Raw genomic sequence first — 27,948 nt, 5'->3', positions numbered from 1 at the left:
AGCAGACCACCCCCAGGTTTTCATGATCCAGGGTCCCAGAAACACACAAGAAAAGCAAATGAAACTGAAGCATATTTAACAGCACATGCTTGTAGCCCCAGTCGTTGGAGCTTTAGATACGTATGCAATAATGCTGTGATCTGAAATTCAGCATGAAAAATTATTAGTTTTATCTGGGAATTGCTTAAATGAACTCGTTTCTTTCTTTTGGGCTTCAAAAGCAAGAAGCCAGCAATATGAGAAGTACCAGTTTTTAATTCCTAAATAAAACAAGCTCACCTCTTTTAAACATAGCATGTTCACAAAGATCTGCAGGAAACCACCCTCAAGAACATCAACATATTGACACACCGACCTCAAGACACTTTTCACAGAAACAGGTGGAAACACTGGGGAAACTGAAGACATTTACTAGAAATGTGCTCTCATCAAAGCTTAATGGCATGAGGAGGCTATGCTTTGTGGACTTCTCCAGAGGAGGAAGGAGAGCACACCGTATAAATAGTGAGATTATAGACCTTACTCTGCCTTGCTCTGCAGATGAAGAAGAAGGGAGGAGGGGCGGACTCCTCAGTTCTCCAAAGCCCACTTTCTCCTCAAGAAAAACAACCTCCTGCTAAGGACCTTCCGAATTAACAACTGCTCAGTCATGTTCTATGTAACCAATGAAAACGAAATTATTTCCTCTATCAGTCCTTCTCTCCCTGTACTGCACTATATCTGTGCCCATGAAACTTAAAGGAGTGAGCACAGTCTGTCAAGATGAATTCTGCTGAGATTGGAAAATGCTACTGGGAGGAATTTGTTTGAATCCAGTGACCATCTCCAGTCACTTTAGTCTACTTATCCTTTGTTGTTGTTTCATTTTTTTTAAATAATTTCTTCCATGCAATAAATTCTGATCACGGTTTCCCCTCCCCCCAGTTCCTTCCAGATCTTCCCCACCTCCCAACCTACCCAACTCCATGCTCTTCTTTTTCTCTCTCTTTAGAAAACAAACACAGCTCATGGTTTTTCTCAACTCTTCAACATGGAAAGCATCATATATACGTATGTAAAGACTCGGGTGTAAAGAGATGGGAAGTGCTTTTAAACAGGTAAAATACATTTCATAAATCATGCTACAATGAAAACGGACAGAAGTTTTGAGTTCATCTCTTCTTCAAGAATTAATCTCGTTTATAAGAATATAATCTCTTGTATAAGAAGATCATGTGACTTCTTTGTGTCAGTAACTGTTCCAGGAAGTAGTCTAAGTCATTAGATACTCCTTAGAATACAAGTCTCCTTTTTGATTCCAAGCCGGTGTCTGTCCAGGCCCCAGAAGCCCTGTCAACTGTCCCAAGTGTTTACCTTGTCACACAATTCTCCTTAACAACCAATAGCTAACTCGCATTGGGGAAAAAATTCTCCTATGGACAAAAACGGGCCCAGTATCTAATCTCATGGGAAACTGGAGTATTCGTGCTGCCGGTCCACTCCATAACAGCAGATGGATAGGCATACTTGTCTGGATTATTTCACCATATCAACATTCTGTGTTTCTATATCAAGAGTCAATGAAAAAACTATGCAATTCTTCAACTATGACATCAAATAACAGTTAATAAGTATCTTATTAATCCCTTAAATTTCCAAAGTTTATTTGTTTCTAAACCATAGGTCATCCAAGCTTGACTAGTAGTAATAACCAGTATATGATACAAATATATATGCTAGTTTTAAAAAATAAAACAATAGGATAAAGTATATGAAAACCCATGGCTTTAAAAGTCCCATAAGCTACATCCTTGTCTCAATTGACTCCAAATAAACTGACAGAATCATTTGTAGAGTAAGAAAGAAACATCCATGATTAGAATTCATTCTCCATGTTCGCTATGACTCTTTCCCTATAGCCTTTTCCTTTGCCCCATTTTCAATGGTAACAGCTATAAAATAAGCTGGTCTCTCAGTCCTCACAAGGAACATGAAAAAACTAAGAGAACTATTTGACAAACATGAACATTCTTTCTATCAGAAAGAAATCACCACAAAATAGCAATGCCATTCAAATGCCTGTTACTATATACCAGTGACTAAAAGCCTCATAAGACTGAGATTTCAGTATGCCATTTTAGTTTTTACAGTGAGGCTCCAAAAAAAATCATAAGACAAATAAATTACTATAGTGTGTGTGTGTGTGTGTGTGTGTGTGTGTGTGTGTGTGTGTGTGTGTGAGAGAGAGAGAGAGAGAGAGAGAGAGAGAGAGAGAGAGAGAGAGAGAGAGGCAGGCAGAGAACACGCATGTGTGTTATAAATAAAGAAGGACCTTATCTCTAAGAAATCTCCAACTAGATGAGAAGAAAAAAATCCAAACTCATGTAGCAATAAGAAACTCGGTACTAAGACATAGGAATAAAACAATCCATGCTGACTTCATTTTTTAAAAAGAAGCTTGCATTTAAGAATGGAAAAACAGAACTATGACAGGTCCAAGCACATGTGGAGCCACAGCAAGACAGGCATCCAAGGAAGATCCTTGACCCTATCATAGACAGAAAAGGAAAGCCATCATGTGACAGCACAAAAAGGACCAGCTGCTTATCAGAGGAATGGCTATAGTCTCAGGTCCAAAGAAACAGCCTCAGCCACACAACACGTGGCAATTTGCTTTTAACTATCCTGAAGGTTCTTATTTCTCCTTTCTTCTGGGATGTTTATGGTCACTTGGGCACTGGAAAAATTAGGCAAGAAAATTAAAAATTGATTTAATACTCTAACGACATGCTCAAGACACTCAGGCAAAAGCAATTTCTCTCCAAGTACCTCACTGCTCCTGAACCTTCATGTAAAAGTTCATAGGACTTCTTCATAATAAAATAAGTGTCCAAAGTATATGCAAACTGAGTGCATTGTCTCACATCTGTAGTCACAGCTCTTCAGAGACTACTGGAAGTTCAAGGTAACCCTGAGCTGCACAGCAGGTGCCAAGCCATCAGAAATAGAGAAGACCCTCACTCTCAAATCGAACAACAAAACAAACCCCACCAGAATCAAACAAACTAAAGAAACAGGAAGAAGAAATATATGTAAGAGTCATATATATATATATATATATATATATATATATTCATTCATTTTGTTACATTTTTAAAATTTTATGTATATGAGTATGCATATCTGTGTACATGTGTATCTGTGCACCACGTGTGTGCAATGTCTATGGAGGCAAGAAGAGTGCATCAGATCTCTAGCTGGAATTAGAGATGATTGTGAGCTGCTACATGGGTTCAGGGAATTGAACCTGGGTCTTCTGCAAGAGTAGCCAGTGGTCTTAATCACAGAGAGAGCACTCCAGCCCTAAATTATGTATTTTCTGAATGTTTCCAATGGTTAGACAGATGCAATACTGGTTTTCTAATCCACGCAGTCCCCCGACTCCCAGAACAGTTTTCAAATGAGAGAACTACACTGAAGTACTTGGTCTTTAAAAGTTATTATGTAACACTCTATAATCCAATACATCTTTAAAAATTGTGTTTCATTATGAAGGTATCAGAGAAATCCTCATCTCGGAGCTTCTCATCATGCACTCATTTTATGTCAATCATTTGCATAGGTATCTAAATACAGTTTCCCCTTTTCACCTTGATTTAAAATATCCCTGAAGGACCTACCTTTGCAATAATATAATGTTTTCATTGGACATTCTCCTTGACATAACTTTCCTGAAACATACCCAAAAGAACTATAAAGAACTGTCATGATGTCCTTTCCCAGCTTGAAAGCACACAATGAAAAGACAAAACCATCTCTACCTTGCTGCTTTCTGAAGGAAGCAACTGTTTTTCTCCCTAAGGAAACATATCCCCAAAATCACATGTGAATCACTCTATTGTAGATAGTTTATCATTTGAGTGAAAACTAGGGTTTGTTCAACTTCTGAGTGGTTTGATTACATAAAGTACTGTCATATCTTCAAAACTTTAGGGCAGAAAATAAAATCTGACTGTGGAGCTCAAGCACAGCCCAGGGTATTTAAAGGATGAAAGGAAGATGGAGTCAATATGGAAGACACTGCTGGCCATAGGTAGGGAGACAGAAAAAGAGGAAGGAGAGAGCTGTCCAAATGCTTATCCTTTCCAAACCTTAGGTTCAAATTCTGATGTCACTGGCCTGAAATTGAGAGGTGGTGCTTTGGCCTTGAAGAGATGATGATGGGATGAGTGCCTCTGTAACAGGGAAGTTTGCCTGTGAAACCCACCTTGCTCTCTTGTCCTTTAGCCAGGGATTTAGCAGGAGGCAGGTCCTCACCAGATACTGGCCCACCTAGAACTGTGACCCAGCAGCTTAGATCTACATATTATAAATCAGGCAGTATTTGGTGCTCTGTTAGAGCAGCATGGATCAAGCTAAGAGTCTCAGCAAGAGTCCAGTTCATAGACCACCTCCTCAGCAAACCCCAAGCTCCTAAAACAGTTTGTCCAAGTTCCATCTGAATCCCACTAGTTACAGACTTTTACATACTCCTAAAGAAATTATTTCAGAACCGACAAAATACATTTCTCTTTCTTCCTCGGGAAGCAAAGGTCAACCTTCCATTGAGAATTTATATTAGCTACAGAAGTGTAAGTGATTAAAATTTGCACTATAATTTGATGCTCTTCTTATTTTTAGAAATTCTTGTAAGAATTAGCCCTTTCAGATTTGTCTGGATAGGTCATTCAGACATCCTATTGGCAGATAGTCTTTAGGGTAATAAAACAAACATCTCAACTCCCCCCCCCCAAAAAAAGGAACTACAATTCCTTGAAATAAGTAGAAAGTAGAATTGGATTTGCCCATGTCCATCACATTCAAGCTAGTTTCACTCTCCAGAGCCCTGCCAGCTGGACAGAGAACTGAGGGAGTTACTTTCTGGGGAAACCAGTTCAGTCTCTGATTGGCCTGGAGTCCATTAATGGCTAACTCTAAGTTAGCCAGCCATCCTCCTCGTTCCACTGCCTAGTCAAATGTTCCCTATTCTTCCATTAGCAAAATAAAACGTAGCTTTCAGGTAATTAGACTCACCAGTGATTAGAATAAATTTCTTTGTAAATATATAGAGCACACTGTAACAGGTGTTCAGAGACAACTCCAGGAAATGTTGTAAATAGTTGTGAGTGAGGCCCAGATGGTACTTTTGACTCTGCAGGTTAGTATTTCTACATTTAAACTTGTCCCACTCCATATGTCCTATTAGCTTTCTTCTCACTCGCAAAACAATTATATACCGATGCCTTGTGATTCCTCCACTTATTTACAGTGTTACTTTCAATATTCGACCAAATAGTTCCCAATCCCCAGCACTGACAGTGCTGCTCCCAGCAGGGCTAACACACCAGCACACTATGGCTTGCTTTAACATTAACGTTATCTTCCTCCAGTAGTTACTGTCTGCTGTGTGTTAAACGCTCTCCTAACTGCAAGATATGACTGCAAGCAGAAAGGATAAGATCTGAGTGTTTATGGAATAAACATTCCCACGGGAAGACAGACCATAAAGTCTAACCACATGAGGTGGTTTATGAAGGTAAAATATGCAAAAAAAAAAAAAAAACCTGACTAGGCAAAAGTTCTGGGCAGAAGGGAAGGTAGTGTGTACAGCCTGGCTTAGTCACGAAGCAAAAGCAGCTTGAGGAAGCACTGTTTATCCTGTCACCTTCCCACAGCACTCAAGTTTTAAAACCTTGTGTAAACCACTTCAACTATTTTCCTTTTGACAAAAAACTTCACATTATGCCTGGCTTCTCTCTCACATGCTCTGTTTCTTATCCATGGAAACAGTTGCTCTGCCTTCAGAATACGCAATCTTTTGAGACTCTCCTGTTTGTGTTCTTGCCCCTCCTACTCCAGATGGACATTCACTCTCAGTCTATTTGGAACCTAGAGAGTTCCCTGAAGTGTTCAGTCTGATCACCCCCTTCTTTGTTTCCTATTTTGATCTACAGAAAAGCCAAAGTCCTTACAACATCTGCTGGGATCTCACATGATCTAACCACTACTTCTGTTTCCTGCCATCACTTGCTCTACCTTGGACATGGGAGGACATCTTTTCTTTCTTGAGCACCAAAGTTAGTCTCTGGCCTCAGAGACTTTGCCTTAGTCATCTACACTTCCCTAATGTCTTCTTTCCTGCACAGATGTATGGCTGACCTCCCCTTCTCCAACTTTCCTGTGAGACTCCATCCTTTCCATTAACTGTGCAGACTACCACCACCTCTACCCTACAGTCCTAACCTAACCTAACCTACACTCCTAACCCTATACAGTCCTAACCTACAGTCCTAACCCTATACAGTCCTAACCCTATACAGTCCTAACCCTATACAGTCCTAACCTACAGTCCTAACCTAACCTACATTCCTAACCGTATAGTCCTAACCTAACCTATACTCCTAACCCTATACAGTCCTAACCTACAGTCCTAACCTAACTTACACTCCTAACTGTATAGTCCTAACCTAACCTATACTCCTAACCCTATACAGTCCTAACCTACACTCCTAACCCTATACAGTCCTAACCCTAGTCTTAACCTATAGACCTAACCTATAGTTCTAACCTATAGTCCTAACCCTATAATCCTAACTCTATAGTCTGAAAATATAGTCCTAACCCTATACCCCAACCCTATAATCCTAACCTATACTCCCAACCCTACAGTCCTAACCCTATAGTCTTAACCCTACAGTCCTACCTACAGTTCTAATCCTATAGTCCTAACCTATAGTCTTAGCCTAACCTATAGTCCTAACATATAGTCCTAGCTCTATACCCCCAACCCTATAGTCCCAATCCTTTAGTCCTAACCCTATAGTCCTAACTTATAGTTATAATTCTATAGCCCTAACCATGTTTTATGTCTGTCTGTCAAAATTCTACATCACCTCCTCTCCTGTAAAGTGGTTTATTCATAGGCTTATTTCATAAGACCTATCTCTCACACTAAAATGTAAACTATGTGGGAGGATATTTTCTGTTGTGTTAAGTGGCATAGTACAAGTTTCTAGAATAGTGTCTGGAACAAATTGTATAGAACAGACAAACCAACCATGTGTACCCTGGGAAAAATTTACTAATACAGGTCTACACTTTTGATAACTTAATGTAAGACAGGATTTGTATTAAATGAATGTCAGTATCAATTCTTTTACATTGCTTAAAAATTGCTCTTCAGAAATGTGAAGCCATAATTATTAAAACACAGAATACCACTGAGAAAATTATCAACAACATGATGACCATAACCAACACAGACATTTCAATAATAACCTTAAATATCAATGACGGCAATCCTCCAATAAAATGATACAGATTAACCGAATCAATCAAGAAACAAAATCCATCTGTCTGCTGCCTATAAGAAATACACCTCAGTTTACTATAAGGAACCACCTTCGAGTAAAAGGATGGACAAAAGTACTCCAATCAATGTAAGACAGAAATGTGAATGAGATATTTTCTCAAATGATAAATTTAGTAAGAAATTTTGACATGATTTCTCATTGGGTTATATGCTTGTGTATGTGTAAGAAAATTTGCTGTAATCTAAATAATTATGTCCCCACAAATTTTCCTATATTGAAATTTATCCCCATTCTGATGATTTTAAGGGATGGAAGCTTGTGAGGTGCCTGGATCATGAGGGATAGGATGATAACTCTTGCAAGGAAGGCCAGTGGGACCCCTGTCCTCCACAGCAGGTAAGCAGGTGTGCCATTGCTGAAAAACAAGAGGTACCCAAGCTCTGAGTCTGTTTGATGCATCTTAGACTGTTTATAAGTTACCCAGTATATGGTATTTCACTAAAGCATCTATACAAAGTAAATAATAAATAAAAACTAAGATGGAAAAGAGGTGTGAGGAAATGTGGGCAAAGGATCAGTTGCAGAAAAATACAATGTGTAAACTACATCTACCTCTGAAATCTCAGAATACAATACGAATGCCCTTCTGCTGAAAATGTGCTTTAGTCAGGAAGGCTTTTGGTTACTAATGATCCCTGGGAGACATCAAACATCATCTGGACATTCTCTCCCTGTTGCTCCTGACCAGGGCTCTACTCTGACAGCAGAAAGAAACCCAGGGGTCAGACATTACATAGGGCAGGGGCTAGCTGGGTACTGAGTGAGAGAGAGTGAGCAGTCAGAGATCAGCCTGAGCAGGGTTGCCAGCAGAGGTCCGTATCAGACAGAGTGTGTGTCTTTGAGATCAGAAAAATCCATCACTTCAAATGGGAAGAACAGCAAAGCCAGGTGCTGTCTTGTTTATTTTGTTTGGAACAAATGCTGTAGATCCTGAATTGTTTATCTAGAATGGTTTGACAGAAAAATCAGGCTTGCTATTCTACAGTACAGTGAGAGCTGCCTTCTGGAATATTTGCTGGTTTGTTACATTATTATTTTCTATAAAAGAATTTATATCTAAATCAATTTAAAAATCAGAAAGTTTATATCCTAATTTTTATGCCAGAAAATAACCACCAAAAATTTGCTCATTTCTCTTATCCCAAGTATTTGATTAGAATAAAATGGTGTTTTATTGTTTATTTTCCCTCTTCCACACGCAGTCCTGCTCCTTGATGCAGATTGGATATGTCCCTCAAACCTCATGTGATGGAAAGAAAATACCCAAAGTCACATGTAGGGGGTGATTGGACATAACTCTCTGGAATGACAGGTTATCGAGGAAGGGGTTTATTGTTATAGGGAGTTTTCTCTGGCATGTGTGCCCCATCTCACTATACCCATCACCTACTCAAAAGCTGCGCAGTTGTCAGCACTGAGCTTTGGGATTGTTCACCCTTCAGGCCCTCTTTTCTTTATAAAATAGCTAGTCTCAGATAATCTATAATAGCAACAGAAAAAGGGAGTTGGAACCTCATTGTTACATCTTCTATTTCTGTCTCTTTATACATGAGCTGGAGGCTCTGTTTGGCAAGGTCTCAACTTATAGTTCTTTCCCGGACTTTCCTAAGATGACCACAATGTTTTTGGAATGATGGTGTTCAATAGCTTATTGTTGAGTGTGCTCTGCTCTAAAAATGCCCTAGGACCTTATACAAGTTTTTGTGTTCCCTGGACTATTTGAGGCAGTTAACTTAAACTGTAGCCCAAGTTCCCCTAATAAAACACACTAACGAGCAAACTACCTGAAGGCTGGCTTGCTCTGCTCTGATATTGCATTCACTTTTACTGTATCCTTTAAAAACATCAAGCCCACAAAGGAGAGGCAGGTAAGTAGCAATCAATTGGGCTAAAGAACTGGGAAAATACAGAAAATATTTCAAATTCCAAAGAGCTCCTTGGCATAAGCACCACCCTAACAGCTTTTCAGGGCTAAGATGTGTCTTACTTCCCACAGCTCTGCTGTGGCTACTGCTGCTGTTGTCACTTCCCAGAGACAATAACTGTCTTGCCTAATGCAAGAGGATAAAAATGGCTGTCATTTTAATACATGTAACAATTTTCTTTAATGTATGCAGCTTCCTTGTAAATGCATCTCAAAAATATTGTCAATGAGTGCACAAGGAAGGAAATCTGTAAAAACCAAATTTCTAAAAGAAAATAACCCTATAAAAATGCTATTTTCTGAGAATAATGAATATCCTTTATATATCTTTAGATATGTTATAAGCCTAAAGTTGCTTTTTTTATTGCTATTAGACTTTTCAGAAAATAAAAATATCAAATTATGCAGCAAAGAGTCATTAACTTGAACTTCATCTATTGGGAATTCATAAGGATTTTGCAGAATCCAGTCTATGTACATTCTTTATTCTAGCTATGAAACGATAGCAAAACAAACTCATTTCTGCAACATGTTATATATTTAAAGTGATCACTAGCAATTAACTTGCTTAAGGGGAAAACTATATACATTGAAATATATGTTTATCTAGGTTAGTATATTTATCAAGTGCTTTTCAATTATTGCGGACTAACCTACTTATTGAGCATTTACTGTGCTCTAGACACACTTCGTTGACTCCACTTTTCTTCTTTTTTTCAAAGAATATTGTAGTAAGAAGAATAGACAGACACATTATATATATCACTGTCCTATATACATCCCATCCTTTAGTTTACATTTAGATCACCAGATAAGACCTGGGTATCCAAGTCCACAAATAAATACAAACACCTTAGAAGAAAATTCCAAAGAAACAAGGATAGAATTTGTGATATTTCCAAGACAGGAATGAGCTGGAGACATTGAAAGAATGGGGAGAAAACTAGAGTACATGAAGTTGGGCACCGAAAGACCTGAGCAGAGAACAAGGGAAAAGAGACAGACCTGCCTCTTAGAAAGGGAAGTAAGTAAAGCACCTTAAAGGTTTATGCTGTTTGCAGCAGAGAGCCATTGGAAGAAGAGATGGGACACAAAGCCATGCCTTATCAGACCTTAAAATGGTTGTTCTGGCTTTTATAGAGAATGGAAAAAAGAGTTAAAAGAATGGTTACTGGTGGACACTGAAAAGGACACTGTAGAAGGTGGGCTGATAGAAAAGCAAGGGATGAACATGAGCCATATCAGTGATGCAAAAAAACAGATTCAGTGTGTCTCTAGGAAGTAATTCAACAAAGCGTATGTATGAAGTAGAAGTGAGGAACTAAGGAAAAAATAATGATACAGACTATATTTGGCATGAGTGATTAGGTGACAGTGGTGATAAGTGTGTGACAGTCTGGAGAAAGAGTGGGATTGGCATCTGAAATTAGGTGGTCTATTTTGTTCTTCAGCTTAGATAATAGATAACCACGGCAAGATATTGAGTAAGTAATCAAAGTCTGGAGCTCAAAGAAGAGAGAGGAGTTTTCTTTTAAATGTGGAAGCCAATAGCAAATAGCTATGTTGAAGAACGGGAGCAGAAGTAGAACTACAGTGAGCAGAGCTACATGGTGATAGTTATTATTGATACCCTTGGTTGAATCTCGGAGGTTGAAGTGGGTTGCCTATTACTGAAGACCCCACACACTGCAGCCAAAAGACTCAGAAGATTCTATCTGGATCTAAACTGAAAGTCTCCTTTCTGCACTCTAGTTTTCATAGTACCAGAAAGTACTACATAAGCTGCCAAGGAAGGGAAGCAGTCAATAGTCCTACACAGCCATGATGCCTATGAACTATAACAATGACTTGCATGGCAAGATATATAGTGGTACTCATATCTTTGCAATAACCAACAGTTGACAAATGTATATGTGTATGTGTGTTGTGTGTGTTATATATGATTGATAGATTATACAGTTATAGACAGATATAAATAGATAATAGATATAGATACACAGATTTAAAGATAAAGATAAAAATAATAAAGAAAAAGAGACTATCAATTTGAGAGGGAGCATAGAAGGGGATAAAGGAAAGAAAAGGGGGAAAGTGATACAAATATATTTTAATTTAAAAAAATTAAAAATTAAAAATTGTCAGAACTAAATTAAGCATTTATTTGATTATTGGTATTTTTAACATAACTTAAAATTTCAGGGTTTTGTTTGTTTGGTTGGTTTTTGGTTTTTCAAGACAGGGTTTCTTTTGTTGGTGCCTGTCCTGGATCTCACTCTAGACCAGGCTGGCCTCGAACTCACAGAGATCTGCCTGGCTCTGCCTCCTGAGTACTGGGATTAAAGGTGTGAGTTACCACCACCCGGCTCAGGGGTTTTTTAAACTGATTTCATGTGACACACAAGCAGAGGGGAGAACTATCTAAAGGGACAAAGGAGGTTAACAAATGGAAGCAAAGGGATGGCAGAGGGCAGAGGGAGGGGACGAGTCAGAACAAAGTCTAATGACATGCAGAAAAATGCCTAATGAAACCCACTTTGTTTCTAACTGTAAAAAGTAAATCAAAGGAAAGAAATTTTACCTATATGGAATGTTAAGGTATCAGGTTTTAAACTACTACTAATGAATCTAAAACTTCTTGTTGAGTATGAGCAACATCAGCTAACCTAATATGAACTCTGTTCTTTGCACCCTTTGAATACAGAGACAATTGAAAGCTTCCAGAGGTCTGGTCAGGAAGATTTCTACTGGCCACCTAGTTCATTTGGGCTCTCTAGTCTTGAAAAGATTCTATTATTTTGTCTTCACTACACAGTTGTTAGACAACAACAGAATAGTGAATTTCATCATTCAAACAAATGAGGTAACACTGTAGCTAGTAACTTCTATTTGATTTCCCATGTCAAACACCTAAAAAAATCAAAAGGCATAGACATGACAGACTATACTTAATCTACATGGCTAAACATGATGTAGGTGTGCTCCTCATTTTAGGTGAAAGATGGAACAATTAGAGATGTTAAGAAAGTCACAAAACTAGTAGGCTATAGATAGTTTTAAAACACAACCTGAGGCCTCAAACCACCCAAACCTACCACTGGAGCATTACACTCCACACTACAGAAACCACAGTAGGGCAACCCCAAAGACCTCCATACATTATTTCCCAAAGACTGTGAGAAGCACCGTATAGACTGCCAGATTTAAACTCCCTTCCCTGTCCTATCCCTGAGTGCCACCTGTCACTCAGTTGATACAGTTGTAGAAGGAAAACCACAGTTTTCAATGGTAAGTAATTCATCTTTTTGATCGTTCCTTTGGGTAAATGAGTCAGCCAAAGTGACGAATAAGCAAACGACCCCAGCCAAATGCTAGAACTGCTAAGTGTTAGTGGGCTGATTAACACAGACACTAGTGTTTGAAAGTTCTGGAAACTCAGAAGGCCGTAGACTGAGGAGGAAATGATGGACACAGACAATTAACAGAGACTACTGACTCGCTATTTATTTTCAAAGGAGCTGCTTTCTTTTTTAATTAATTAATGTATTTATTCTTCTCTCATATTTTATACCCTGACCTCAGTTTCCCCTCCCTCCACTACCCTCAGTCCCTTCCCCACCTCCCATCTTGCCCAGGTCCACTCTGCTTCTGTTTCCCTTCAAAAAAGAACAGTCCCCCCAGGGATATTAACCAAACATGGCATATCAAGTTCCAATAAGACATACCTTCATGTCAAGGCTGCACAAGGCAAATGAGTAGGAGGAAAAGGTTCCCAAACACAGGAAAAGGGTCAGAGACACTCTCACTGCCACTGTTAGGAGTCCCACAAAAACACCAAGCTACACAAACAAAACATATATGTAGAGGATCTAGGTCAGACCCATGGAGGCTCCCTGGTGTCCTTCAACCAAAGAATGGATAAAAAAAAATGGTACATTTATACAATAGAGTATTACTCAACTGTGAAAACCAATGACATCATGACATTGTAGGCAAATGGATGGAACTAGAAAAAAAAAAACATCCTGAGTGAAGTAACCCAGACTCAGAAAGACAAACATGGTATATACTCACTTAGCTGTAAAGGACAATCATGCTAAAATCCAGTCCCAGAGAAGCTAAGTAACAAGGAGGGATCAAGGGGGGATGAATGGATCTCACTGGAAAAGGGAAACAGAACAGATTTTGTGAGTGGAATAGGGGTGGGTGGGGATGAGAACAGGAGGGATCATGTGGGGGAAGGATTGAGAGAGAGAGAAAAAAAGTACTAGAAAAGATGACTAGAATTGGGGGGTATTTCAGGGATGAGGTAGAAACCTAGTGTAATGGAAATTCCCTGAAAATTACAAGGATGGCCCTAGTGAAGACTCATAGTAATGGAGGATATGGAGCCTTAACAGGCCATCTCTGTAACTAGGCAAGGCCTCCAGTGGAGGGACTGGGACACCAGCCCAGCCACAAAACCTTCAGCCTACTTTTATGTGATATTTATACACTGTGAAGATGTATTGCTGTGATTGGTTTAATAAAAAGCTGAACAGCCAACAGCTAGGAGAGATAGGTGGGACTTCCAGGAAGAGAGAACACTGGGAAGAAGGCAGAGTCACCAGACAGACAAAGAGGAAGCAGGATGAGCAATACAGAGTAAAAGTAATCGAGCCACAGAAAAGAACATAAATTAAAAGACATGGGTTAGATTAAGTTATAAGAACTAGTTAGGAATAAGCCTAAACTAAAGCTGAACTTTCTTAATTAATTATAAGTCTCCACGACATTTTTTGTGGGCTGATGAAAAATCTGTCTGTCTAAAACCTACAATTTGTCCTGCCTGCAAGATGTACTGGGGTTAAAGAGGCGTGGAATTTGCAGAAGTGGCCAACCAATGACTGGTCCAACTTGAGACTCACTCCATGAGATGGAGCCCATTCATGACATTGGCCAGGACCCAGAGGCTGGATAGCCCAGAGACCTAGCATAGAACCAAACAGGACTGGCAGGAGCTGCTTTCTTAACTGTCTTTTAGCACTCAAGAAAGGTGGAGAAACAGTGATTCCTCTAAAAGTCATGACTACTGATGCTGTTGACATTGATCCTGAGAAACAACAAAGAGAATCTGTTGTGCACCACCAAAAGGAAATAACTAAGGCATTTGGGAGGAAGTTGAGTTTTTTTTTTTTTTTCCCAAAAATCAGATACCTCAGACTACTATTTTAAAAGCAAAAATTACTGGGGCTGGGAAGATGGCTCCGTTGCTGACGTGCTTGCTGAGCCAGCAAGAGGGTGCCAAAGTCCAATGCCTAGCACCATGTTAAAAAAAAAAAAAATCAGGTGCAGAGAAGAATATACTTGTAATGTTAGCCCTGGGGAGGTGGAAATGGTGCATCTGCCGAGCCTGTCTATCTGCATCTGTGCTCCAGGTTCACAAAGAAACCTTGACTCAAAAAATAACGTGGAAAGCAATGTCAAATGCTGGACTTACATACATATGCATACATACCTCCCCCTCCCCCCCCCCCCCCACACACAGAGTCATAATTTTTTACAACAAAATTCTATGAACTCTCAAAGTATATATCAGTGTTTACAGTATCTGGAAACTAGAGTAAAATAGAATCAATTTTTATACCTAAAAGACTATACTTTGAAAATAGTGGTTTATTGCACTAGATACAATTCCATACAAAAGGATATTTTAAATTCATTTTGGCCAGACAATGGAATCTGTTAAGTTTTATGCAGCTTGCACTATCTTTAAGATTGATTTTTTTATATCATTCTGAAGGTACTTCATGTTGAACTACAAAATGGCTTTTTTAAATCAATAGATTTTTTTTTCTTACCTCCACAAAAGACAAGTATTGCTTTTTCTTTCAAAGCAGATGACGTTGAAAAATCTTTCAATTTTCACTTTAGTTACCTATTTTCAGTACATAGTCACTGTGTTTAAGGAAGACCTTAACACATAAACAAAAAGAAATTTATAAATCAGAAGTTAAAAAAAAACTATAAAAATTTCACATAGGCTGTGAACTTCATGCCTGTGAGGAAAAAACCCAAGTCAGACATCAATCTTAAAGTCCAAGCAGTAAGTGACTAAACTAATGCACATGCCTTTCAACAGGAAAACATCCATAAGAGTTTAAAAGATTCCCATAAAGTTCAAGACAGTGGGAGCTAAGATAAAGTACAAAAGTTGACTTGTGAAATAAAAAATATTGTGAATAAAGTATCAGCCCACACAGCATAAGTCAAACACTCCTCCTTGAAGCTGCAATAAGATTAAAGAAAAAAGAAAAGTCCATGTGATCCTATATGGTTTCAGTGAGGCAATCTAATTAAAAGTAATAATAATTAAATAAGATTTATGTACTTGGGAAAATATTATTTTAATAAAATATCCTCATGCATGTTAGATAAAAGGAGCCTGGCCATAGGGGTATCTCTTGCCCCATTTCTTTAATTAATTGTTCATATTATTCTCTCCTGGCTCTTCTGGGAGTGCACAGCTGTGGGGGACACAGCCACACTATGATGGGTCTGCTCTCCCTGAAAGAATAAGCAAAGTTACACAAGATTTAAAGCAGTGCAAGCAAGGGGAAGGTCTGCTAAGAGAATCATCAAGAAAGAGCCATTCTCTCTTCTCTCAGCTCAGCTTTCTGTCAAAACCAACAACCCAGGCCAACAGAGATGTGGGCATTGCAGAATGACTGAGGAAGGCTTCTTGAATCATCACATTAGAGGAAGGAATGGCACAAGATGAATTGTTTTTAATTTGCAGTCTGTCCTTAGAAAGCACCAAAAACATTAAGACAAAATAAAGCAATAGACCCACAGTCTGTGTAAATTCACAGTCAAGACAAATGTTGGATACTTCTTACATTTACAAATCTATATATTTTTCAAAACAGATCACTTTAATGAACCTATCTAAAGACAGATTAATCTTCTTAGTCTACATAACAATTCCTTTGAAATGTATTGTCCTAGATGCAGTCTATGTGGGAATGCCTGAGGAGTCAATCTATCACTAAGATAAATCAACCTCTCATATATATTCATTATTATCAAGCTAGGAATATATTTCCTAAAACACTCAGAAAAATTAACTACTTGGAAGCAGTACACATCATAATTTTAAAGCAAGAACGCTTCTACTCCGGGCTAATAAGATTCAATCAGGCTTTGGTTTTGAGGTTTAAAAAAAGTCTCTTTGTGATTATCATCATGATAGCCTAGTGGATAAATTTAGAGGGAAGAAAAATCAGTTTACAAGCTCAGCTCAACCCTTCACATAAGCTTGAGAAAGATTCCACCTGAAGAAGGAATATCAAAAGGGCGACATTTGTTCAAGTAATGTTGAGGCAACCATGTTAGTGAGATTTCATGGGTATAGTCTAGAGAGCAAGAAAATGGGGGTACATTAGAGGGTTGCAGGGCTAACAGGAAGGAGGAAATGATTCAATTATATTATAATCTCAGAAGTAATAATAATAATAATGGACATTTAAAATTTTCTGAAGCTCACAGTACCAGAACATTCATTAACCACCATCTACTCAGTTGGGTCTCATTGCAACAAAGTGTTCTACAATGCAGACTCTCCCCGGAGCTCAAGTCTAGACCATCATTTCGGATGGATGTTTCCCTTATCCCTATACTTTCAGAAGCTAAACTCTGTCTTGCTGTCTAGTCTCTCAGCACAGAAGGTCAGAGTTCATGATCAGAACATTACCAGTGTCCTGTTGTGTACAGTCTGTCTTCTACCTGACTTCAGATGCCATAAATCAGATTTGCCAACTCCAAAGGACACACCAATGGTGGCTGGAACCAGAATAAAATAATTTTTCACAGTTCCTCACTTGTTCAGCATGAGGATAACATCAGCTTAGTCTTTCTGCATACTTAAGTCCAGTGTTCAAAGGAGCTGAAAAGAGCACAGAATGTTTATAGAAAACATCATTACCAGGAATTATTGTGAGCTTTGTAAAAGTAGTCTGGGTATTTAACCTTACTCTGTCTTCTCTAATGTTCCCTTTATGCTGTTTTAACTATTACCTCCTTGAAGACACATTTCTGGAATTCATTTGAGACTCACAAATGAAAATAAAGGTCATGGATCTGGACTGCATAGGTCTGAATACTACCTCTATTAACACGGCTTTTAGTGACATATTAAATTCTCTCATCTCTGCTTTCCTATTATAAAATAGACCAATTAAAAACATCTACCCCATAGAACTTTCCTGAGGATTGGATTAATATGTGTAAGTAATCTAAGTCAGTATCGACCACATAGCAATTTTTATTATCACCTGCACTTCATTCTGCTGCTGTGTGTGTCTTAGCTATCACCACCCCACAAACCCTGTTCCTCTGCCTTCTTCAATAGATTCCTTGCTTCTACTCCACCCTAGTGGTATAACAGAAAATAAGATGATGCTCAACATTTGTATGGAACATTTACCCACACGGTCATCTTCAGCCTAGATTCCTGCCCCAGACATTGCAAGCTGTTATGTCATACCAGCAAAAGACAACTTCCAGTGAGTATACCCTCACTGCTGTAGGGAACACTAGAAAGGAGCAGGAGAAATCTGTGACACAGATGCAAAAACTTAACTACAAATAGATAAGAAGATTAAAAGGCACGTGGAAGAATGCATACGCCTTATGTATTTGAGCAACGCTGACTAAATGACTGTACCTACAAAATTTCTCCCCCTGCCATTACTAAACCATTAAATTATATGTCACCTGTTAATAACCATTAAAATTAGGTAAAAGTAAGGATGATACATTAAACAGTGTATTTCTTTGTTCAACAATGCATGGATGTTACAGATATGAGGAAATAATAGAGGACAAAGAGATAAGAAACAAGGAAGTAAACAAGTAAAATTATTGTTTTATTATTCATGTAGATAAGTGTTTGCCTATAAGTACATATGTGTACATACATGCCTTGTACCTGCAAAGGTTGGAAGGGGGTATTGGATCTCCTGGAAGAGTAGTTACAGACAGTTGTGGTCTACCATATGAGCACTAGGAACTGAACTCATATACTCTGCAAAAGCAGAAAGTTCTCTTAACCCCTGAGCCATCTCTCCAACCCCAAGTAAAACTATTTTGAGCATAGTAAGTGATATAAAGGAACTGGCTAGTCAAGGCATTTAGTTTATAACTAATGAAAGAGGGGAGACAGTCACAATTGGGAAATGGAAATTTGAGACTGAAGACAGCTCATACAAAGGGCCTGTGGTGGAGGAACTTAACAGGACATGAGCATGAAGAGCCTTGCCTGCTCATTAGCTCCAGCCTTTGCAGTGAGGAAGAAGAGGTCAAAAGAGGTTTTATAGGTTATTCAACTGAGGAACAAAAATACTTTAATAGGGGCTACCAGTAGGAGAAAGCATTTTAAACTAAACATTAAGCCCCATGTCTACCACCTATGTTAATAGAATACATGATTAAACTCCATAAATCTCAATAGGAAATGGGGTACTGATCAGCAAATGAGACCAATATTATTGGTGGTAGCACACTGAGCTACACAAAATACCAGAGTAGCATGTCAGCAGATCATGAGCACAGTGGGCACTAGTCTTCCATATAGGCCACAGAAACCAGAGAGGGCTGTAGACATGAGAGTGAGGCAAGGCCAGGTGATCCCCCAACTCCATCCCTAGATTTGTCATGGAGGAGGCATAGACTGAGAAAGCAGGAAGCAGCACCTAGGAAGGGGCTATAATTTCTTTTCTACACTAAAATAGTGATTTTAATTTAAAATAGAAGTTTATTTTTATAAATAAATAAAAGGGTTGTCCAAAAACATGGGTCAAAAGGCTCTGCAGGAGACTCTGAAACAAACAGGCTTTTTCAAGTCCCTTCTGAAAACCTCATTTCCAATTATGAATTCAACTCAATATTTCAAGTAAAATTTCCTCGTAATGAGTAAAGAGAAGAGTCTGGGGACAGATGAACTGGGTTTCCTGGCTAAGTATTTAATTTTCCACTTATCTCTGCAAGACAAGGGAAATAATGCATTAATATTTATAAAAATTTTATCATGATTCCTAGCCAAAACTTGTAGATTATTCCACATTTGAGTAGGTGTGCTCATTAAAGGAAAAAGTAAAATTCAAATTAACGAGCATTTTATTTATGAAAATATCTTTACACATAAACCATTTAAATGTATAAATAGGAAACCATAGCAACTATATACTTTAAAGTTTGCTACTCAAAAGGAGAAGCTTAGACTTCTTTACTTCATTGGCTTAGTTCTGCGAAATGCTGGCTTTTAACAATAGAAGAAAATCTGTCTATTTTATCATCTTTCATGTATATGTGTACCTCTTATAACATAAGATAATCTGAGTTATTTCTAAATATTTGAAACTAGAATATATCCTATTAATAGAAAGTCTACTTGAACACACAAAAAAAAATTACAACTCTGGTTTGGGGACATTTTACAAGCCATGTGTGATAACACACAGAAAGTTATTTTAAAACTTTTTGTGACAACTATTATTAATACTTTCAATTTAGTGAATGTCAGTGATGTCTGCTTACTGTAGAAAACTGACATTTTTACCATTTTGTAAATAATTCCCTGAAAGAGAAATGGGAATCTTGATCCATGCACTTAGTTAAACATTTATGGGTAGTCAAAAGTATTCACCTGTACTGACATAAAAAGCTCCAAAGTATATTTGAGAACATTGCCTTACAATATATTCTATTCTCTGCTTATCTTCACAATAGCATCATCTCTATTTATCAGGAAAGGCAGAAGAGATCCAGTAAAATGAGACCATGGTTTATTTAGTCAACCAAGAATCTGGTTCAATTTATGTCAACGGCTTCAAAGAACTGACCACTGAGCTTCATCAATGCTGTGTTCATTTCTCTAAACTATAAACTATAAGCAAAGCTATAAGTGAACCTTATGGTCTTCACTGCCTGTTCCTTTGCATAGATGCTTATACCAGGCCAAATCAGAACTAAAATTCTAAGGTTTGAATGGATGAAGAAAATGAAAACTATCTGAGTTTTGTCCTTGCTATTTAATAGACTATGGTAGAGCCTTTTAAGTCAGTAGCTGAAGTCAATGGTTAAATGCTACACAAACCAAACTTGACTATGGGACAGGTCTTACAATTATTGCCTATGAAGACTGACAACATTTTATGTGACATTCATTATATCATTAACTGTTAACCAGTCCAAATCTCAAGTTCTTGAGACATGATCCCAGAATCAAAGTTGACCTTGCACACCGCTGCTATCCTTTAGTAGATCTTCCTAGGACAAGCATGGCACTGAGCTGGCCCCCCAGTTGATCTACACACTTGCACCATGCTAGGAAAGTCTAATGCTAAAATCAGCAGGGAATTTGGAATTAACTATCCTTCCATCACAGCTTAAAGACATTCATTCTCAAAGGTCCCATACACATTTTCCACTTTAATGAAGACCTCTCCATTGATTAGAAGGCAAGCCAGTGGGGTGGAGAGATGACTTAGTGGCTAAAAGTGCTTGCTACTCTTTGAGAAGCCCAGATATGTCCTGGAACTCACATATGGTAGCACCATGTTTAGCTTCAGCACCAGTTTAATCCAGGTAACACCCTCTTCTGGATTCTGTAGGCAGGCACCCACACAGACATTCTCACAAATAAAAGGAAAAAAATACTTTTTAAAAGTGCACTAACACACAGCAGGGTTTCAATACTTTTTTTTTTGAAGATGCTAAATTCCTTCATGCATTTGCCCACCTAAACATTGTTACCTTTTTCTGAAGACTTTGTAATTCCAAGAAGCAAGCGTGTATGCTTTCATCTTGGCAGAGCCTTCCTTCACTAAATTAGCCTATGAGAATCACTCTGGTATCTGAATTCACTCTATATTTTCCGTCACTTCAGTGAGGATCCAAACAGATTAACACTCATTTCATATTGTGGTTCTACCTCCTCACATATATGCACTTCTTCTTAAGTACAGGAGTGAGAAGATAGGTGTTATGACCCACTTAAGTACTTGATATTTGAGCAAAGATTTTCTGTCTTAAAATCATTACCATAAATTTATTTCCACCAAGTTTATTCTGAATTTCTCCATTTCCAAAGGCTGGTGTGTGTGTGTGGGGGGGGGGGGGTTGCTATTGCTATTTATGCAAAATGTAGTCTGATAAAACAATTAGTCTGTTTCTTCCTCTGTAAAATGTTTAAACAGATTGTTTTTAAGAGCTTACCTTAGTCAACCCATGGGATTTCCAAATGTCTACTTGTAAATTACTAGTTGGGGAAGGGGGAAGGCTCAACTCTCATGGCAGAAACAATGCTGCCCACGAGGTTCATTTTCCAGAAGCCTATGACAGGAAATCAGCGGAGTGAGAAGCAGAGACACCCCAGTGAAGACACTGAAGCAAATCTGGGAGAGCCCACTGTAATCCCTAAGGAGACTCGGAAGGAAGGAGGAACAATTGGATCATCATCCACACCCCTTGCTCCAAATGAAGTACTGAGGATCAGATCACAGAGCTCCAGAACTAGGGCATGGGAAATTTCAAACAAAAACAGAATCTATACTAGAACTTCCAGGAAGAAGAGAAGGAAATGCTGAGTTATGAGAAGGGAAGGAATCAGCTCTGGCTCTCCAACTATGGCTGGTTTTGTGCACCAACAGGCTTGTTAAGTGGATGACTGACATACTGTAGGCGGTGTCCTATGCAGCTTTAGATCCCCTAGACTAAAAACAAATTAATCACCATTTATTAGGGGTACTTTGATATTGATGAAAGCATTAGAGCTGTTATCCAGGTTGGGAGAATATAAACTATGTAGCATTTCCAAAAACTATTTCAACAATTCTTCTTGCAAAGGTTAACAGTATGTAGGTCATATGAAGGAAAATCACCATCATCTCACACTCTTTATCAATAGATGAGGAAACTGAGATACACAGAAGCAAAAGAACTGGATAGCATAGACTAGAACTCAGGACTATCCATCCTATTCCTGGTCCATCTCACCCTTCTATACCATTCTGCATGTTTGGATTCCAGCACAGACCACAAATTCAAACCCATCAAGCAAAATCTGCTTTAGTCACATTTTCTCTCTTTATATTTTCCGAGGCCCTTGCTGTCCTTCTCCACCCCGCCCCCAGTGTCTGAGGACTCAAGTCACTCCCGTGACTCTGTTCCCTTGTTTTATTCATTCTTAGATCCAGTTTCAGCTTCTAGCTCACCTGAATCTCTGTGGATTCCCTCCTGCTGGAGTCCTCATACCACCTGCTGCATTAGTGAGTGGATCTCCTCAAGGCTAATTATCTGCTTGCAGCAGCACAATCTCCTGATATACATACTCTCTCAAAAAGCCCAGCCCCAACGCTTATCAGAATGCCACCCATAGTCTCTGCTGGCTCCAACCATTGTCCTTGCATTCTCAAAATACCTGGCACTCATGTCCTAGCCCTGTTCCTTCTCCACCCACACAGCTATTTGTTGCCAGAGGCAACATCATGTACTCACTCCTGTAGGACAACCTTCTGCCACAGCAAGTATCCATGGCAACCAGATGGGTCGAGGAAATAGAATTAAAGTCCCTAGATAATTCCCCAAAGTTAGCTTAGCCAATGAATGGTTTACTAGAGCAGTGAACCTTTGGCAAAGCAGAGTGTATTATATTTCAAATCCTCTTTGCTGCACCATAGTCTGTTGGACAATGACACAGCTTAAGGTAAGAACGTAGAGAGAGAACATCGTAGGCCTGACCAACCTGGATAAAAAATACAGCCCAAGAAATGAGCAAATGAAGAAGCAGGCTATCAATTCTCATCCCTATTTCTATTCAACCAAATAAATTCAGAACCATGATAAAGAAAATAAGCACATAAGAGATTTTCAGAGCAGTAGGAAAAAATTAACCTCAAATGCATAGAAAAGATAAATATGATTTACAGCTATAGAGATGAAAATAAAAAGCAATATGTGTAATCAATTACGTCATACAAACAACAACACTCTTCAGAGCAATGTGGCAGTCACTCACAAGGCAATGACATCATCTGGCTCATCCAACTTTCTATATGATTGGCATGATACCTAACCAATCTGGTGATTGAATAAGATGGTGTGTTTGGAAGTGCTGTGGTGGAAGAATAAAGAGCTTCGCTAATTTTCATGCTTGTGCATTTCAGGGACCAAATCTAAGCTAAAAAGGCTACCCTTGGGAAATAAAACTTTAGAAAAATTACATCAGTTGAGTTTCATGACTCAACTGATATTCAGTAAATAATAACATATTTTCAAATTAGAAATGAATTTACTTAGTATATAATAGGTACTCACTAAACATTGAAGGGATGGGTGTTGTAACCAAAGTGCTAAGCAGAAAGTAATTTTCTCTCTGCCCAGTTAAAATCCTTTAGCTCACTGTATAAGCTGGATGTGCCTGAGGCACACCATGCTTTCTTCCTCAAACTGCTAAAATTGGTCCTTTCTTCCTAAGCAAGGAATCAGTGTTACAGCTGTCATGAACATGATTTACAGTGCCATAAAGTACGTATAAAATAATTGTAAGCCCTTATAACCATGGATAATAATAAGATTTTTCAAGCCCTACAGTATGGGTACCATATACAGTACACAATGATTACATAAAGGGCCCTAATGTATCATAAATTGTATGTACATCACAAAATACAATGTTATTAGACATTAAAACTTAAAGTACTTGAGGAGCTGTACTAAGCAGTGAACCTTTCATTAAAATTATTTCTTGCCTTTTCAGCATTGTCTCCTAGTATACAAACGTTGTGTGAGATACTCTGAGTTTAGGCTCCCATTTATTCCTAATAAATACACCTACAGCAGAGACATCTCAAATTGTTTCATCAACTCAGATAGCTATCCTCAAAACAAGACACTTGGGAGGTGTTTGCTATTGATTATGAGAGTGAAGAGTATGCTCCTACATGCAAAAGAGCACGCTAACTTGGTGCTGCTCTTTGCCATTCATCATCTATCATTGGCCTCACTTGAAGCTGAAAAGGGATATACCAAGCTTCATACCCAATCAAGGCCACTAGAGAGAGGGTGATAGAACCCTTCATCTGCTGTTGTGTCCCCTGTATCTGAAATTCTGTTCTCAAACTGGAATGTGCACTCAAGTAATCTTATTACATGATAGATTCAGTAGATGTATCTTGGGAGGATACTCTTTGAGTTCATTTAAGAAAAATCTGTTAAGAGAAGAAGTATTTCAAGCATAGTGGGTGCTTGAATTCATTCTCCAGGTTGCCCCAAGTGTGACCTCAACTAATTATTATCATGTCCTCAGAGCATTTTAGATATCCGCCAAAGACAATTACACTGATACATTTTTGGTGGTGGTGTATCAAACTCAAGGCCTTAGCCATGCTGAACTTGTGTTCTTTTACTGAGCTACACTCCTAGCACATTAGAATTATCAATTAAACTTGTGTAAAAATGCTTTGCTCCATTCCTGACACATGGATTCTCACTAAATGTTAGTTACTTACTCTTCAATGTTGAGGTTGTTAAAAACTACAACAATGTCAACAATTAACATCTCATTGGCTTGAGGTTTTTAGAAGCAATTTCAAAACAACACTCATCAGAATTGCTGAAAACCAAAATCTTATATTTGAGTGTTGACAGAAGCCATCAAATAAGTGGGATAAAACATTGAGACCTGAAGGATGAGGCAAACTACATGGTGTAGCTGAGGGCAGAAAGTGAACAGAAGCCAAGAGAAAGGCTACTCCAAATGCTTGACTACAAATTGAGACATAAGTCTGTGTTTCTCCTTCTCTTTCTCTCCCCTATCATCAGAGATCAAGAATTTTTAAGAATGTTTGTAATGGTATTTGCTCCACCCATAACCTTGGGCTATATGGCCCAAAATAGGTAGTGTTTCTTGCCTTGGTATGTGACCTCTTAAAGGAAAGAGAGAAGGGTCACACACACACACGTCTCCTTTCTTCTTCCTGGTGTGATTGGATGGCCAGGTACATTCACTCCGGGACAGACAGAAGACAACTTCAGCTGTTTACTCAGTTCTGTATTCGTGAGTGTATTTCCTCAGTTTATATCAATAAATCCTTATTACCCATTAATAGACTCATGTGGATTGATCTTAACAAATGCTTTAAATCTAGAACAATATATGAATCAAAACTGTTTTTACCCTTCTATGCTACACATCAAAACACTAGCACATGAAAATTATGCAGGCCTGGAAACATCTTAAGTGTGTCATAGATAAGTGTTCTCAGTGGAGAGAAAATTTGAGGGGAAAAGTCATATCTCATATTGTCTCCCAAAATTTAAAGTCACTGCCATCGCAAGGGTTCCTTGAAGGTCAAATTAGAAGAAAAGCAGATGTCTCAAGCTTTGGGGAGAACTTGACTTGCTCGGGGTCTGTGTCCTGTCTATTCTTACCTAGAAACTGAGGCGGAAAATCAAATCAAATGAACCTTCTCTCCCTGGAGAGCACACTATTATCCCCATAGCATTACTTCCCTTGCATTCTGGGGAGAGCCAGCTGCTTCTCTTTCTCAGTGACAGGGAGTGCTCTAAACATGTGTGACTATATGGGAAGGGAATAGCTCTAACAATGCAAATCCCATGTTTTGCTTCCTCTGGAGAGCATTTCTAATGGGCATTCTCAAATGCTTAAGCACATGAGTTGTTTCAGCTCTTGTTTCATTTGATGTTTAATTCTTTAGTATATCTGAATTGGCTTGGTTCTTAACCTATAAATGTGATTGAACTCTGCAAATTTTTTTTGTAAATTAGAATAGAGGAAAGCTATTCTGTCTAAAAAGCAATTCTTCTGAAGCTTCTACTACACTCCAGATGAACACTTAGATTTGCTGTTACTCTAGCAGCCACAGAAGGCAGTACTAACTAGCAACATACTACATTCCAGAAAGATGTACTCGTCTCTCTCTGATCCTAGACTAACCAGCCCTTCCTCAGTCTGAAACTGCTTCTTCTACTTCAGGGAGCTTTCCTACCAAAATGTCTCTTTCCTGTCAAAACAAGCCAGCATCCACTCAACCATGAGCTGTGTCAGTGAACATGGTCATGACATTTCACCCAAGGCATAACCCAGCCTCACTGGAGACTGTCAGGGAAGGCAGCAGTGGCTAGAGGCAAGGACAGAAAATAACTTTAACCATGTCACAGTTGGATGAGACTGGGAACAAGTAATCGTAATCTTCCTATGTTGTGGGATATTATTTTAAGATGTGTTACATTTGTTTATGCTGTGGAATATTTGTTCAGTGATGCAAAGATGTGCTACATTCTTTTATGTTGCATTTGTTAACTCTGTGAAGCTGTTACTTTGCCTGTCTAAAACACCTGATGGTCTAATAAAGAGCTGAACCGCCAATAGTGAGGCAGGAGAAAGGATAGGTGGGGCTGGCAGGCAGAGAGAATAAATACAAGGAGAAATCTTGGAGAAGAAGAAGAAACAAGGAGAGGAGGTTGCCAGGGGTCAGCCACCTAGCCACCTAGCCACACAGCCAGCCACAGAGCAAGAGGGAAAGTAAGATGTACAGGAATAAGAAAAGGAAAAGGCCCACAAGCAAAAGGTAGATGGAATAATTTAAAACTAAGAAAAGCTGGCAATAAACAAACCAAGCTAAGGCCAGGTATTTATAAGTAATGATAAGTGTGTGATTTATTTGGGAGCTGGGTGGCGAGCCCCCAAAAGAGCAAAGAGTAACGAGTAAAAACAACCAGCTACATGCTATACTGGGCAAGTGCACATTATGTGACACACTTGAGAAGCCACCGCAACAAGCCTGGGAATGACCTGACAGTCAGCCGTGCTGTGACGGAGTCCACAACAACATCACTGCCTGGGCCCCAGAGCACTCTCCAAAGGTGCCCTTCCATCAGCATGCATCTTACAGGCCTCAGCTGCACAGTGGCCAAAGGCAAGGGCAGCCTTTCCTATCAACACACACAGTAGTCTCATGTGGTCAAACTCCTCTAAAAGCTGTTTCCTGAAAGTGACAATCAAAAGGTGAGCCTTCCGAATACACTCACCTCCCCAACCCCCTGAGCTGCCCCAGTTGATCTAACTGCCCCAAACTTTATTTCTGAAATTGCTTTGTTAAACCAAAGCTACATACAGTTGATCCCTCTTCCTTCGAGATCACCATTATTTTGTGAGGATTATTGTAATTTGTGGCATTAAGTAGGTCATCAGTATACCATGAAACATTTTAGAAATGTAACTGCATTGCCAGTGAAGGTCTATGAAGCTTTATGATGATTAAGTTGGCAGTGTCAGTTGATGTGTTCCAAGCTGAAGCCTATAAAACACAGTTATAAAGATGCTATGGTCTACACAGTTGCCTATCATAGCCAGGAGCTAGATCTGCCATCAATCATCTTAGCAAGGCCTCATATCATAAACTATTTATAATTTTCTTGCTTCTGAAAAGCCCCTAAACAATAAATAAAACTGAAATTTTACTCTACAGACAATATTCTTATGAAAAAGTTTTCCCCAAAACTTCATTTTTATACTTATTTCTATTTAATTTTTACATGTAAGTAAGCACAAAAGTTTCCACTAGGCTGAAAGAA

General features: G+C 38.7%; 1 protein-coding gene across 5 annotated transcripts in view; it reads right to left on the bottom strand.

The window, feature by feature from the left end:
• Positions 1–27,948, bottom strand: part of Ccdc85a (coiled-coil domain containing 85A) — a 198,386-nt gene that overhangs the window by 45,292 nt on the left and 125,146 nt on the right. The gene's annotated exons all lie outside the window — the stretch shown is intronic.

Source organism: Peromyscus californicus, unplaced genomic scaffold (assembly GCF_007827085.1).
Source record: "Peromyscus californicus insignis strain IS unplaced genomic scaffold, ASM782708v3 Scaffold_13__1_contigs__length_99412109, whole genome shotgun sequence".
NCBI lineage: Eukaryota > Metazoa > Chordata > Mammalia > Rodentia > Cricetidae > Peromyscus > Peromyscus californicus.
This window is presented reverse-complemented; position numbering and strand designations above follow the sequence as displayed.